The following is an 11082-nucleotide window of genomic DNA, read 5'->3' as shown; positions in this document are numbered from 1 at the left end:
CGCTAGGTAAGGGAAATTTTAAGGGACCCTTAAGTCAGAACGCGAGTGACTGTATTTCTCTGTTAACCCTCCGTTTTATTGATACTCAATGCCGTCAAACCTGTCCTAGATTATTCTACAGAGCCTACTGAATCTGAAAAACACAGGTGAATCTGATTTAAGAAACCTTTTTTGGATGGTTTTTACACAAGCCCACGCCTCTCCATGTCATTCCTTATTACCATCTCCATGGCCTCCATTTCACTAGAAAAAGAAATCATATTTTTTGACAGATATTTTGGGCTATTTGTTAAAGGACATTTAAATGTTTCACTAACCTCTCATCCATTGGTCCATGATCAACCTCTGCCACTGCGTCTTTTGTTGTCATGTTCCTTATTTCTTCCAAGGCCTTTACTGTCACCTTTGTTACAGGTATCATATCCCGATTCTGCATCCATATTATTGTCAATGTTATTATGCTCATACCTCTACATTTAAAAAGACACCTATTGACTAACCTCTGGCAACATCACAACAAGGATGTATTTAAGCTTGTCATAGGACAGCATGGTGGAGACTTCATCTGAGATTTTTTCACAGTTATGAAGGAAGCCTGTCAGGTACTTCACTATCCTGTCCAGCTGTTGGTCATCAAACAATACTGGAACCCACTTCTGTGTAAATTCAAAGTGGGGCTGATTCTCACCAGACACGACGGCCTGAAAAATAAATGTACTCAAACTTAACCGTACTGTTTGCTTGCTGGAGGTGGCATGGTCATAGTGATCACATAATGATTAAGCGTTATGTGATGAACAAAAAGAAGAAGGCGTACCTGCAGTGTATCTTCTGCACCCTTTTGTTCCACAATGAACTTGACAAGCGCTTCATTTTTTTCTGAACGTTCAGCAGCAGCCTCTGCTGCCTTGTCCTACATCAAAAGATCAGTAAAATTATTTGTATAGAGCAATATATGAGAATATTGATATTATTATTATGCAAACACACTTGCTGATATATTCTCCATCTGCAACAACCTAAATTTACGTCACAGCAGCTGGCTCATACCTACAAGGGACAAAATATATTTTGGGAAATGAGCAGTTTTTTGTTTGTTTGTTTGTTGTTTGTATCATAATAAATCATGCCCATGCAGATTCTCAGTCATCCAGGTCATTCTCAGTCAGAAGGTTGAAGCAAAGCATCTGGACTTGTAGAGTTTTCTTGAAAAAAAATACCTTCCCTTAACAGAGGTGGTGGACTTAGACATAATCTTTCCTCCACATGTAACACAGTGCTGTCTTCTATTCTTTAGAATGAAGCTGCTTGGAGGAGCAGAGAAACTCTACAAGTCAAGATGCCTCGCTTTAACCTTTTGAATCATGATAAATCATAATTTTATTGAAAATAAGATTATCATGCAATAATTTAATGTGTATTAAACATATTTGGTAAACTTACTTTCCACAAAGTACAGTCACCAGATTTGGCAAAGCTGTAGGATATTGTTTTGCTTTAGGCTCCCTGTGTGCAACACCGAGACCAATAAAAGACACGGTAGGCCATGCACAAAGGCTCGCTGCACAATGGTCTGACTTTCAGTGCAGGGATGTGGACCTCTGTTGAATGTAGGAACAAACATCTGACCATAAACAGTTTGCACTGTAACCGCTAAATCCTGAGCACATAAGGCCAGGGATTAAATCAAGAGAATAAAGGAATGGCACATGTGCAAAAGAGTCATTTATATGAAGGACTTGTCCACATTACCTTTTAAATGCAAATTTTATATTTTTCAATTATTTGAAGGCATTAACATCAGTTATTGTTTCAGTATTTCACATTACCATATAAGGATATTTTCATATGTAAAATATCGCAGAGATTAAAGTCAACTAAGCAAATAATTTGCCTTGCAAGCTTTGAAAATATCAATAAGAAAGGACAAAAATGCATACTCACGTTTTACATGGTAGTACTCTTAAAGACTCACTGGCCCACTTATCAAGGACAGTCTGCAGGCTACCAAAATCCTCACACCTAGAAAATTAATGAAAGGAAAATATAACTAATTTTGTAATATAAAAAATTATATTAAAAATCTAATATTTGCAAAATAAACACATAATAAACAGATGACAACACTGACTGATAAATACAATACATGCAAAAAAAATAAAAAAAAGTGAACTCACACCACATCAATGGAGGTGTATGTCCTTTTCACCACTGGACAAGATTCATTGAGACATTTTTGTTGAATTTCATTTTTTAGCAGAAAATCCAGTCAAGAGACAACCATGTCTTCTTCGGTGCCAAAAGCTTCCCATGATTGTCCTTGAACTCTCCCAACGGTCTTCAGCCACAGCAGTTTTCCCTGCGACCATGAACACTAAGAAGGCTAGCTATCCATGGGTCAAGACTTGCTTTGCTTTTTAAATCATTGTCGACTCCTGGCCTTCTCTTTATTACCAAATGCAGCAAGTAAAGAAGGTTGTCAACTGTACAAGTATTTGTCATGGCTACTGCGCCCTGTTCTGTCATTCCATTTCCTCCCCAACGTGGACAGCTTCCTGCTTTTTCATGAGGTGGTTGTGTTTTTGTCAGTGGTATCAGCCACTGTCACAGGTTTTTTCTTTTTCCTAGCAGCTCTTTTGTTAGCTGCTGGCTGTTTGACTGCCAATGCTGGCACAGGGCTGAAGTACTTGGATGTCCTCTTTCTCCGTCGCTCCCTCCATGTCTCCTCTTGTGAAACAGCAGTTGTTTCTGGTCCCTCACTTTTTGACTGTTCAGCTGGTGTACTCTGGAGACCTGCCTGATGAGTCACTGCCATACCCTTCAATCTTCCAACAACAAATTCATGTAGGACTTGAATGAAATCGCCTGCTCTTCGGTGTAACTTTGATGACAGGATGACACATTTTGTCTTGCGGAACCAATTTTCTACAACAGCATTACTGTCTGGAGTTTTACTGAAATCAGACGGCATAAGCCCACTCCAAAGAGGAACTGTACCAGCTAAGTGTAAAATTAGGTCAATAAGTGACTCACAATAATGCTGGTTTGTCTGCCCCTCTCCCTCTTTATCATCTTCTTTATGTGATTCCTCCTGAGCTTACCTGGCAACTCCTTCAATCAGTGGAAAAAAGCGTGAGGATTTTGTGAGGGCTTTTTGAGTGCTGTCAAATTCAACAGGGGTTTCAGCACCATCGGGATTTAGAATATTTATTTGGTCGGTCTTTTTTGTCTGGATGGCTTCTTGCAAAACACACAAATGTTCCACATACATCTTTGTCTGGGTTCTTGAACTGAACACAATGACCACAGACCTTTTAATTGACAAGATCTCTTGAAGTTTTGTTGCATTCAGGAGGAGTGCAAAACAGTACAGAAAAAGCTGTTTGGTGTTCTTTTTGCACTGGACCTTTGACACCTTCATGCTCACAAGTTTCAGCATGTGAGCAGCAGAAAGGTGTGAAGTTGTGATCTGCACTGAACTGTTATTTTGACATGCTTTGAAGCAAAGCTTGAGGTACTCCTGAATGGTCATTGTGTTAAATGCCTGAACCACAGCGTGCATCACGGCCCAACTGAAATCAGTTTCAACCTTTTGAGGTCTGAGTTGTTTTTGAAAAACCTTGTAGTCACGGCGCAGGCATGTTAACCAGTGCAAGATAGTTGGAATAGACTGATCTGCTGTTAGCATTTCTGCAACAGGCATCACAGTTTTTGTTGTCGATTGACATGCACAATGCATAGTAAAGGACTGACTGGCTGGTTGGGTAAGGTTTTTCAAATACACTGCCAGTAGCATCCAAATAAAGAAAACAGCTCTCATTTTTTTCTAAATCTTCTAATAACGCAGCTGTGACTCAGAGTAGCAATGCACAACAAAAGGGGTCATTGCCACATACTGTACACTAATGTGCTTCAGTTTTGAGCTTCCTTCTTCCTGATCTTGTTTTTTTTGTATTTCAAAGCACACCTTCAAGACATCCCTATGCAGGCGATTACTAAGATTTCTATCTCTAGATCTTTTATGCAACACATGTATTGATTTAACATTAGAAGAATTTCCTGCTAACAGCTGGTCTTCGTCTGCACTGGCAAGCTGTTTTGTGTGGACGAGCATGGGTTTGAATTGTCCAAGTTTCTCTGTCAGTTTGGTGCGTTCTGGTTGCCGACAGTGCCGTTTGTGCTTTTCATTACAACTATGACAGACTTTTCCTTGCACTGTAACATTGATGGTTATTTCGTCTTGTGTACCATTTGGATCTTCTTTTATTGACATTAAATATGTGGTGCAGCCTGCAAATTGGTTTGATAGCATTCCTCCCTTGTCAGACTAATAGAAAAATTTGGGGGACAAGATGGGATTTCAGTTCCAAAGGACAGCTTCCTCTTTATTTGAATATTTTGGGCAGGTTCTGTGGGTTTGGTGACTGAATTGCAGGAAGGACAATGCCATGGAGAAATGGCAGCTATATCTTCCACACTTTGGTAGCCAATACAGGCTGGATGAAACCAGTCTTTACAATGACTGCACTGAGCATAAGGCTCAGTGGGATTGTTTGGCTGTTTGCAGATACAAAATAAGGTATCATCTGGATAATTTTCATTTGGGTCAGTCACTTCCTCCTCTCTGGTTTTCTCCACTTCATCTACATTATCCCTGTGAATTATTTCATCCTCATCATGTCCCTCTTCTCTTTCTGTGCTCTGAGGGCTGTGTGCATCTCTTGCCTCCAGATTGGATTGTTTTCCTTTGTTGTCCTGATTAGCTCATCTTCATTGCTCATCTCTAACATTTTTCCATCTTTCTTACTCATCTGCTGCCTCAGCAATGTTCTTGTTCTCACACATTTTCTGTCACTGTGCCAAATAGTGTAGAGCCACTTCTTTTTTTTGACAGTTTTGTCATTAAATACAACATTTGCCAATGTTTCCCAGATGGGGTTGTTCCAGGACATTTTTTTCTCAAGATTCAGAAACGCTGACAGTTCAGACACTATCTTGTCCTCTCCACCTGACTGCATCCAAAAGTCTGGACAGCCACGTCTTTGGCCTTTTTTCAGCTTTTTTCCATAGTTAAAGCTGAAAAAATAAAACATGTATTATTTAATACTTCAAATTAATTTACATTTTTCTTTAACATTTTTTAAAAACGGGATAGGTCAGATGGTGTTATAATTCTATGTTGTCACTCCATTCTCAGCATCACATGAGCTATGAATATACCATCACTATAGGCACCACATTATAATATATTAATAACTATAATTATAACGTATCATAACATAAACCATACTGAACTAAAGCTACCGAGTAAATGTTTTAAATACATTTAAAAAAAAATCAATGTCTATCAGGCGGCACAGCTGATTTGCCTCAGATAGCATTTACAATTTACAGCATTTAGCAATTACAACGTTCTTTATAATTAATAGCAAACATTGGAATTTTCCAATATCCATACAGGCTAATGTGATTAAGAAATACATGTTTTGTAACTGTAAAAAATTTTTTACTGACCTTCCTAAATTAACAAACCATAGGAGGGCAACAATGTAATGTATATATTTAGCTGGTATTAATTACTCTCTCACATGTTATTCATATTATTCATTCAGTATTTTCTTACAACATCAAAGCTCACCTGCTTTGATCCCTGTCTTGCTCTTCTGAATTGATTGATTCTGAATTTAAAGTGTTACTGAAACCATCATGGATGAGTAAGTCTTAAAGTGATGCTTTATCTGTGTTTTATTCATGTTTTATTGGTCTTTACATTGTCTACTTACATTCCTGTCCTGTTTAAATGGATGGTCAAATCAGAGGTAGCCACATAAAACAGAAATTTGTTGTAATGCTTTTTGTTTAGTTGTTGATCTTGTTTGAGTGCTACTCGGGTTAGGGGGAAAGAACCTGTACCAAGGAGAAGGAATCAGTGGGCCGGATGGGTAATATTTAGCCGATCTTAGGTCATATGGCAATAAGCACCACCAGAGGAAACAGAAGGGAGCACTGAGAGGAGGGGGTTGTGGAACTCTCCCCCTCCACGGCTCCACCGACGCGTCTCTCCGCTGCTCCTCCACTCTGTGGATGCCAAAAGTCGTGGAAACCCGTGAAGGGACAGGCCGTGACCCAACAGGCCAGCGACAAACAAAAGAGGAAAAACATTAAGTCCATGCAAAGCGGAGCCCAGCACAACCACGAATAGACACTTAGCTTAGAGGAGGGGGGTCGCCGCACATTCCCCCCTCCACGATTCCCACGGCACGTCCCGTCACAGCCAATTCTCCGCTGTCCGTGCCCATGGTGCTGGTCCCTGAATGGCCCGGTCCACGAGTCCCCCTGCCACGCCGTTTGCCATCACACACCTGTGATAGGTAATTATCTTTGATTGCACACACACACGCACATCACTCCCAGGCCCCCACACTCACACAAGCAGTCTTGTCACCCCTGGGACATACACATGCCATATTAAAAATCTGAATCTAACAGCTTCACGAAATTTTGGGTATAGGTCACAGCGGTGAACCACCAAAAACCACTTTATCCTCCTTATTTATGAAGATTCGGACAGTTTTCCAGCCTTACATTTAGAGGATGCTGCAGGATGACCCGTTTGATATATCACACAATGAATCCCTAAGTCATCATGTCGGGGTGGGGGTCATGAACAACAGTGCATCTTATCTTGGGGGTCGTGGGTCAAAAAGTTTGAAAACCACTGGTCTATGGGATTGATATCAGGAATGGGATTACCATATTCCCAAGTCCTTTCCTGACATCAACATCATATAATCAACAATAGTAAAAAAAAAACAAAAACAAAACTTTTTTAAGGCGACCTGCAACAGAAACTCTGATATGTTCTCCAGAGCAGGTTTATCATTCGTCACTGAATATCAGTTTCAGTCTTTCTCTAAAGCCTGTTGTAACTTTATTTTGAGTTTTTTTTAACTGTTAATGCTGCCATGTATTTTTTAATCTAAATCCCATTTTCATTACCGCCAATTTCTTCAATAGGGCCAAATGCTGGAGAAGCTAATCTTAAAACAGTAAGGTCAATGAGCAAAAGTTTCTTATCAAAATAACTGCCAAACAGTAAATATTAGAACGATAAATATTTGACGCTAGTAGCAGAGCACTGGGCTCATCGTCACTGCTGGTTAGGTGTAGGTTAAAAAATCCATCACAGTTTAATGAGAACCCAAATACTGAAGGTAACTGTGTAATGTTTTCCTTTAACAGGTATACACCGGATGACAGCATCAGTCTGGCTGTAAGCATCCCAGAGAAACAAGACCCAAACGATCTCCAGCAAGTTCTTCAGGTGACCCTACAGACGAAGTGAAGGAAGTGGTTTCACAGGGTCAAGTGTATCAAGGCACGAGGATGGTAGCAGCAGCAAATCCAGATGCACTGTTACGTGTCCTTAAGAACATACAACCCTTGCTACAAAGCAGTCAGGGTAATGTCCTCATAATCTATGAAGGCTTACCAGAGGGAGGTGACAATGAAATTGCTGACAAGATTAATGATATTGTGAAGAAATGTAGTAGTTATGCCTTTGTCTTTTCTAAACTGGCTCCATCCTCTAATCAGCTTTCAAAACTCAGTGCCAAAATGAAGTCTCTAATCTAGATACTGAACAAGGGACTGTTGAGGGTAATGAGATAGACACCGGAAATGAGGTAGACACTGGAAATGAGGCAGACACTGGAAATGAGGTAGACACTGGAAATGAGTACTAATGATGTACCAGGCTAGATGAAGAGGGGAGATAGACGGAGACAAGGTGGCAAGATGAGGAAGGGAGGAAGACGAAGACAAGGTGGCAAGATGAGGAAGGGAGGAAGACGAAGACAAGGTGGCAAGATGAGGAAGGGAGGAAGACGAAGACAAGGTGGCAAGATGAGGAAGGGAGGAAGACGAACACAAGGTGGCAAGATGAGGAAGGGAGGAAGACGAAGACAAGGTGGCAAGATGAGGAAGGGAGGAAGACGAAGACAAGGTGGCAGGAGGAAGAGGGAAGTAAGATGAAGAAAAGGTGGAAAAATGACGAGGGAAGAAGACGAAGACAAGGTGGCAAGATGAGGAAGGGAGGAAGACGAAGACAAGGTGGCAAGATGAGGAAGGGAGGAAGACGAAGACAAGGTGGCAAGATGAGGAAGGGAGGAAGACGAAGACAAGGTGGCAAGATGAGGAAGGGGGGAAGACGAAGAAAAGGTGGCAGGAGGAAGAGGGAAGTAAGATGAAGAAAAGGTGGAAATATGAGGAGGGAGGAAGACGAAGACAAGGTGGCAAGATGAGGAAGGGAGGAAGACGAAGACAAGGTGGCAAGATGAGGAGGGAGGAAGACGAAGACAAGGTGGCAGGAGGAAGAGGGAAGTAAGATGAAGAAAAGGTGGAAATATGAGGAGGGAGGAAGACGAAGACAAGGTGGCAAGATGAGGAAGGGAGGAAGACGAAGACAAGGTGGCAAGATGAGGAGGGAGGAAGACGAAGACAAGGTGGCAGGAGGAAGAGGGAAGTAAGATGAAGAAAAGGTGGAAATATGAGGAGGGAGGAAGACAAAGAAAAGGTGGCAAGATGAGGAAGACGAAGACAAGGTGGCAAGATGAGGAAGGGAGGAAGACGAAGACAAGGTGGCAAGATGAGGAAGGGAGGAAGACGAAGACAAGGTGGCAGGAGGAAGAGGGAAGTAAGATGAAGAAAAGGTGGAAATATGAGGAGGGAGGAAGACGAAGACAAGGTGGCAAGTTGAGGAAGGGAGGAGGACGAAGACAAGATGGCAAGATGAGGAGGGAGGAAGACGAAGACAAGGTGGCAAAATGAGGAAGGGAGAAAGACGAAGGCAAGGTGGCAAAATGAGGAAGGGAGAAAGACGAAGAAAAGGAGGCAAAATGAGGAAGGGAGGAAGACGAAGACAAGGTGGCAAGATGAGGAAGGAGGAAGACGAAGACAAGGTGGCAAAATGAGGAAGGGAGGAAGACGAAGACAAGGTGGCAAAATGAGGAAGGGAGAAAGACGAAGGCAAGGTGGCAAAATGAGGAAGGGAGAAAGACGAAGGCAAGGTGGCAAAATGAGGAAGGGAGAAAGACGAAGAAAAGGAGGCAAAATGAGGAAGGGAGGAAGACGAAGACAAGGTGGCAAGATGAGGAAGGGAGGAAGACGAAGACAAGGTGGCAAGATGAGGAAGGGAGGAAGACGAAGACAAGGTGGCAGGAGGAAGAGGGAAGTAAGATGAAGAAAAGGTGGCAAGATGAGGAAGGGAGGAAGACGAAGACAAGATGGCAAGATGAGGAGGGAGGAAGACGAAGACAAGGTGGCAAAATGAGGAAGGGAGGAAGACGAAGACAAGGTGGCAAAATGAGGAAGGGAGAAAGACGAAGGCAAGGTGGCAAAATGAGGAAGGGAGAAAGACGAAGAAAAGGAGGCAAAATGAGGAAGGGAGGAAGACGAAGACAAGGTGGCAAGATGAGGAAGGGAGGAAGACGAAGACAAGGTGGCAAGATGAGGAAGGGAGGAAGACGAAGACAAGGTGGCAGGAGGAAGAGGGAAGTAAGATGAAGAAAAGGTGGAAATATGAGGAGGGAGGAAGACGAAGACAAGGTGGCAAGATGAGGAAGGGAGGAAGACGAAGACAAGGTGGCAAGATGAGGAAGGGAGGAAGACGAAGACAAGGTGGCAAGATGAGGAAGGGAGGAAGACGAAGACAAGGTGGCAAGATGAGGAAGGGAGGAAGACGAAGAAAAGGTGGCAGGAGGAAGAGGGAAGTAAGATGAAGAAAAGGTGGAAATATGTGGAGGGAGGAAGACGAAGACAAGGTGGCAAGATGAGGAAGGGAGGAAGACGAAGACAAGGTGGCAAGATGAGGGAGGGAGGAAGACGAAGACAAGGTGGCAAGATGAGGAAGGGAGGAAGACGAAGACAAGGTGGCAAGATGAGGAAGGAAGGAAGACGAAGAAAAGGTGGCAAGATGAGGAAGGGAGGAAAACGAAGACAAGGTGGCAAGATGAGGAAGGGAGGAAGACGAAGACAAGGTGGCAGGAGGAAGAGGGAAGTAAGATGAAGAAAAGGTGGAAATATGAGGAGGGAGGAAGACGAAGACAAGGTGGCAAGATGAGGAAGGGAGGAAGACGAAGACAAGGTGGCAAGATGAGGAAGGGAGGAAGACGAAGACAAGGTGGCAAGATGAGGAAGGGAGGAAGATGAAGACAAGGTGGCAAGATGAGGAAGGGAGGAAGACGAAGACAAGGTGGCAAGATGAGGAAGGGAGGAAGACGAAGACAAGGTGGTAGGAGGAAGAGGGAAGTAAGATGAAGAAAAGGTGGAAAGATGAGGAGGGAGGAAGACGAAGACAAGGTGGCAAGATGAGGAAGGGAGGAAGACGAAGACAAGGTGGCAAGATGAGGAAGGGAGAAAGACGAAGGCAAGGTGGCAAAATGAGGAAGGGAGGAAGACGAAGAAAAGGTGGCAAGATGAGGAAGGGAGGAAGACGAAGACAAGGTGGCAAAATGAGGAAGGGAGGAAGACGAAGACAAGGTGGCAAAATGAGGAAGGGAGGAAGACGAAGACAAGGTGGCAGGATGAGGAAAGTAGAAACACGAAGACAAGGTGGCAAAATGAGGAAGGGAGGAAGACGAAGACAAGGTGGCAAAATGAGGAAGGGAGGAAGACGAAGACAAGGTGGCAGGAGGAAGAGGGAAGTAAGATGAAGAAAAGGTGGAAACATGAGGAGGGGAGGAAGACGAAGACAAGGTGGCAAGATGAGGAAGGGAGGAAGACGAAGACAAGGTGGCAAGATGAGGAAGGGAGGAAGACGAAGACAAGATGGCAAGATGAGGAGGGAGGAAGACGAAGACAAGGTGGCAAGATGAGGAAGGGAGGAAGACGAAGACAAGGTGGCAGGAGGAAGAGGGAAGTAAGATGAAGAAAAGGTGGAAATATGAGGAGGGAGGAAGACGAAGACAAGGTGGCAAGTTGAGGAAGGGAGGAAGACGAAGACAAGGTGGCAAGATGAGGAAGGGAGGAAGACGAAGACAAGATGGCAAGATGAGGAGGGAGGAAGACGAAGACAAGGTGGCA

General features: G+C 43.1%; 1 long non-coding RNA gene across 1 annotated transcript; it reads right to left on the bottom strand.

Annotated features, from left to right (window-relative positions):
• Positions 1-289: 289 nt before the first annotated feature.
• LOC121636191 lies at positions 290-795 on the bottom strand. The gene is made up of 2 exons (XR_006009684.1): positions 501-795; positions 290-403 (listed from the first exon to the last, which is right to left on the bottom strand). It is a non-coding gene; the product is annotated as an uncharacterized LOC121636191 (long non-coding RNA).
• Positions 796-11082: the final 10287 nt, after the last annotated feature.

The sequence above is a fragment of the Melanotaenia boesemani genome, unplaced genomic scaffold (assembly GCF_017639745.1).
Source record: "Melanotaenia boesemani isolate fMelBoe1 unplaced genomic scaffold, fMelBoe1.pri scaffold_200_ctg1, whole genome shotgun sequence".
In the NCBI taxonomy this organism is placed as follows: Eukaryota; Metazoa; Chordata; class Actinopteri; order Atheriniformes; family Melanotaeniidae; genus Melanotaenia; species Melanotaenia boesemani.
Note: the sequence above shows the minus strand (reverse complement) of the source record. Positions and strands in the feature narration are given on the sequence as shown.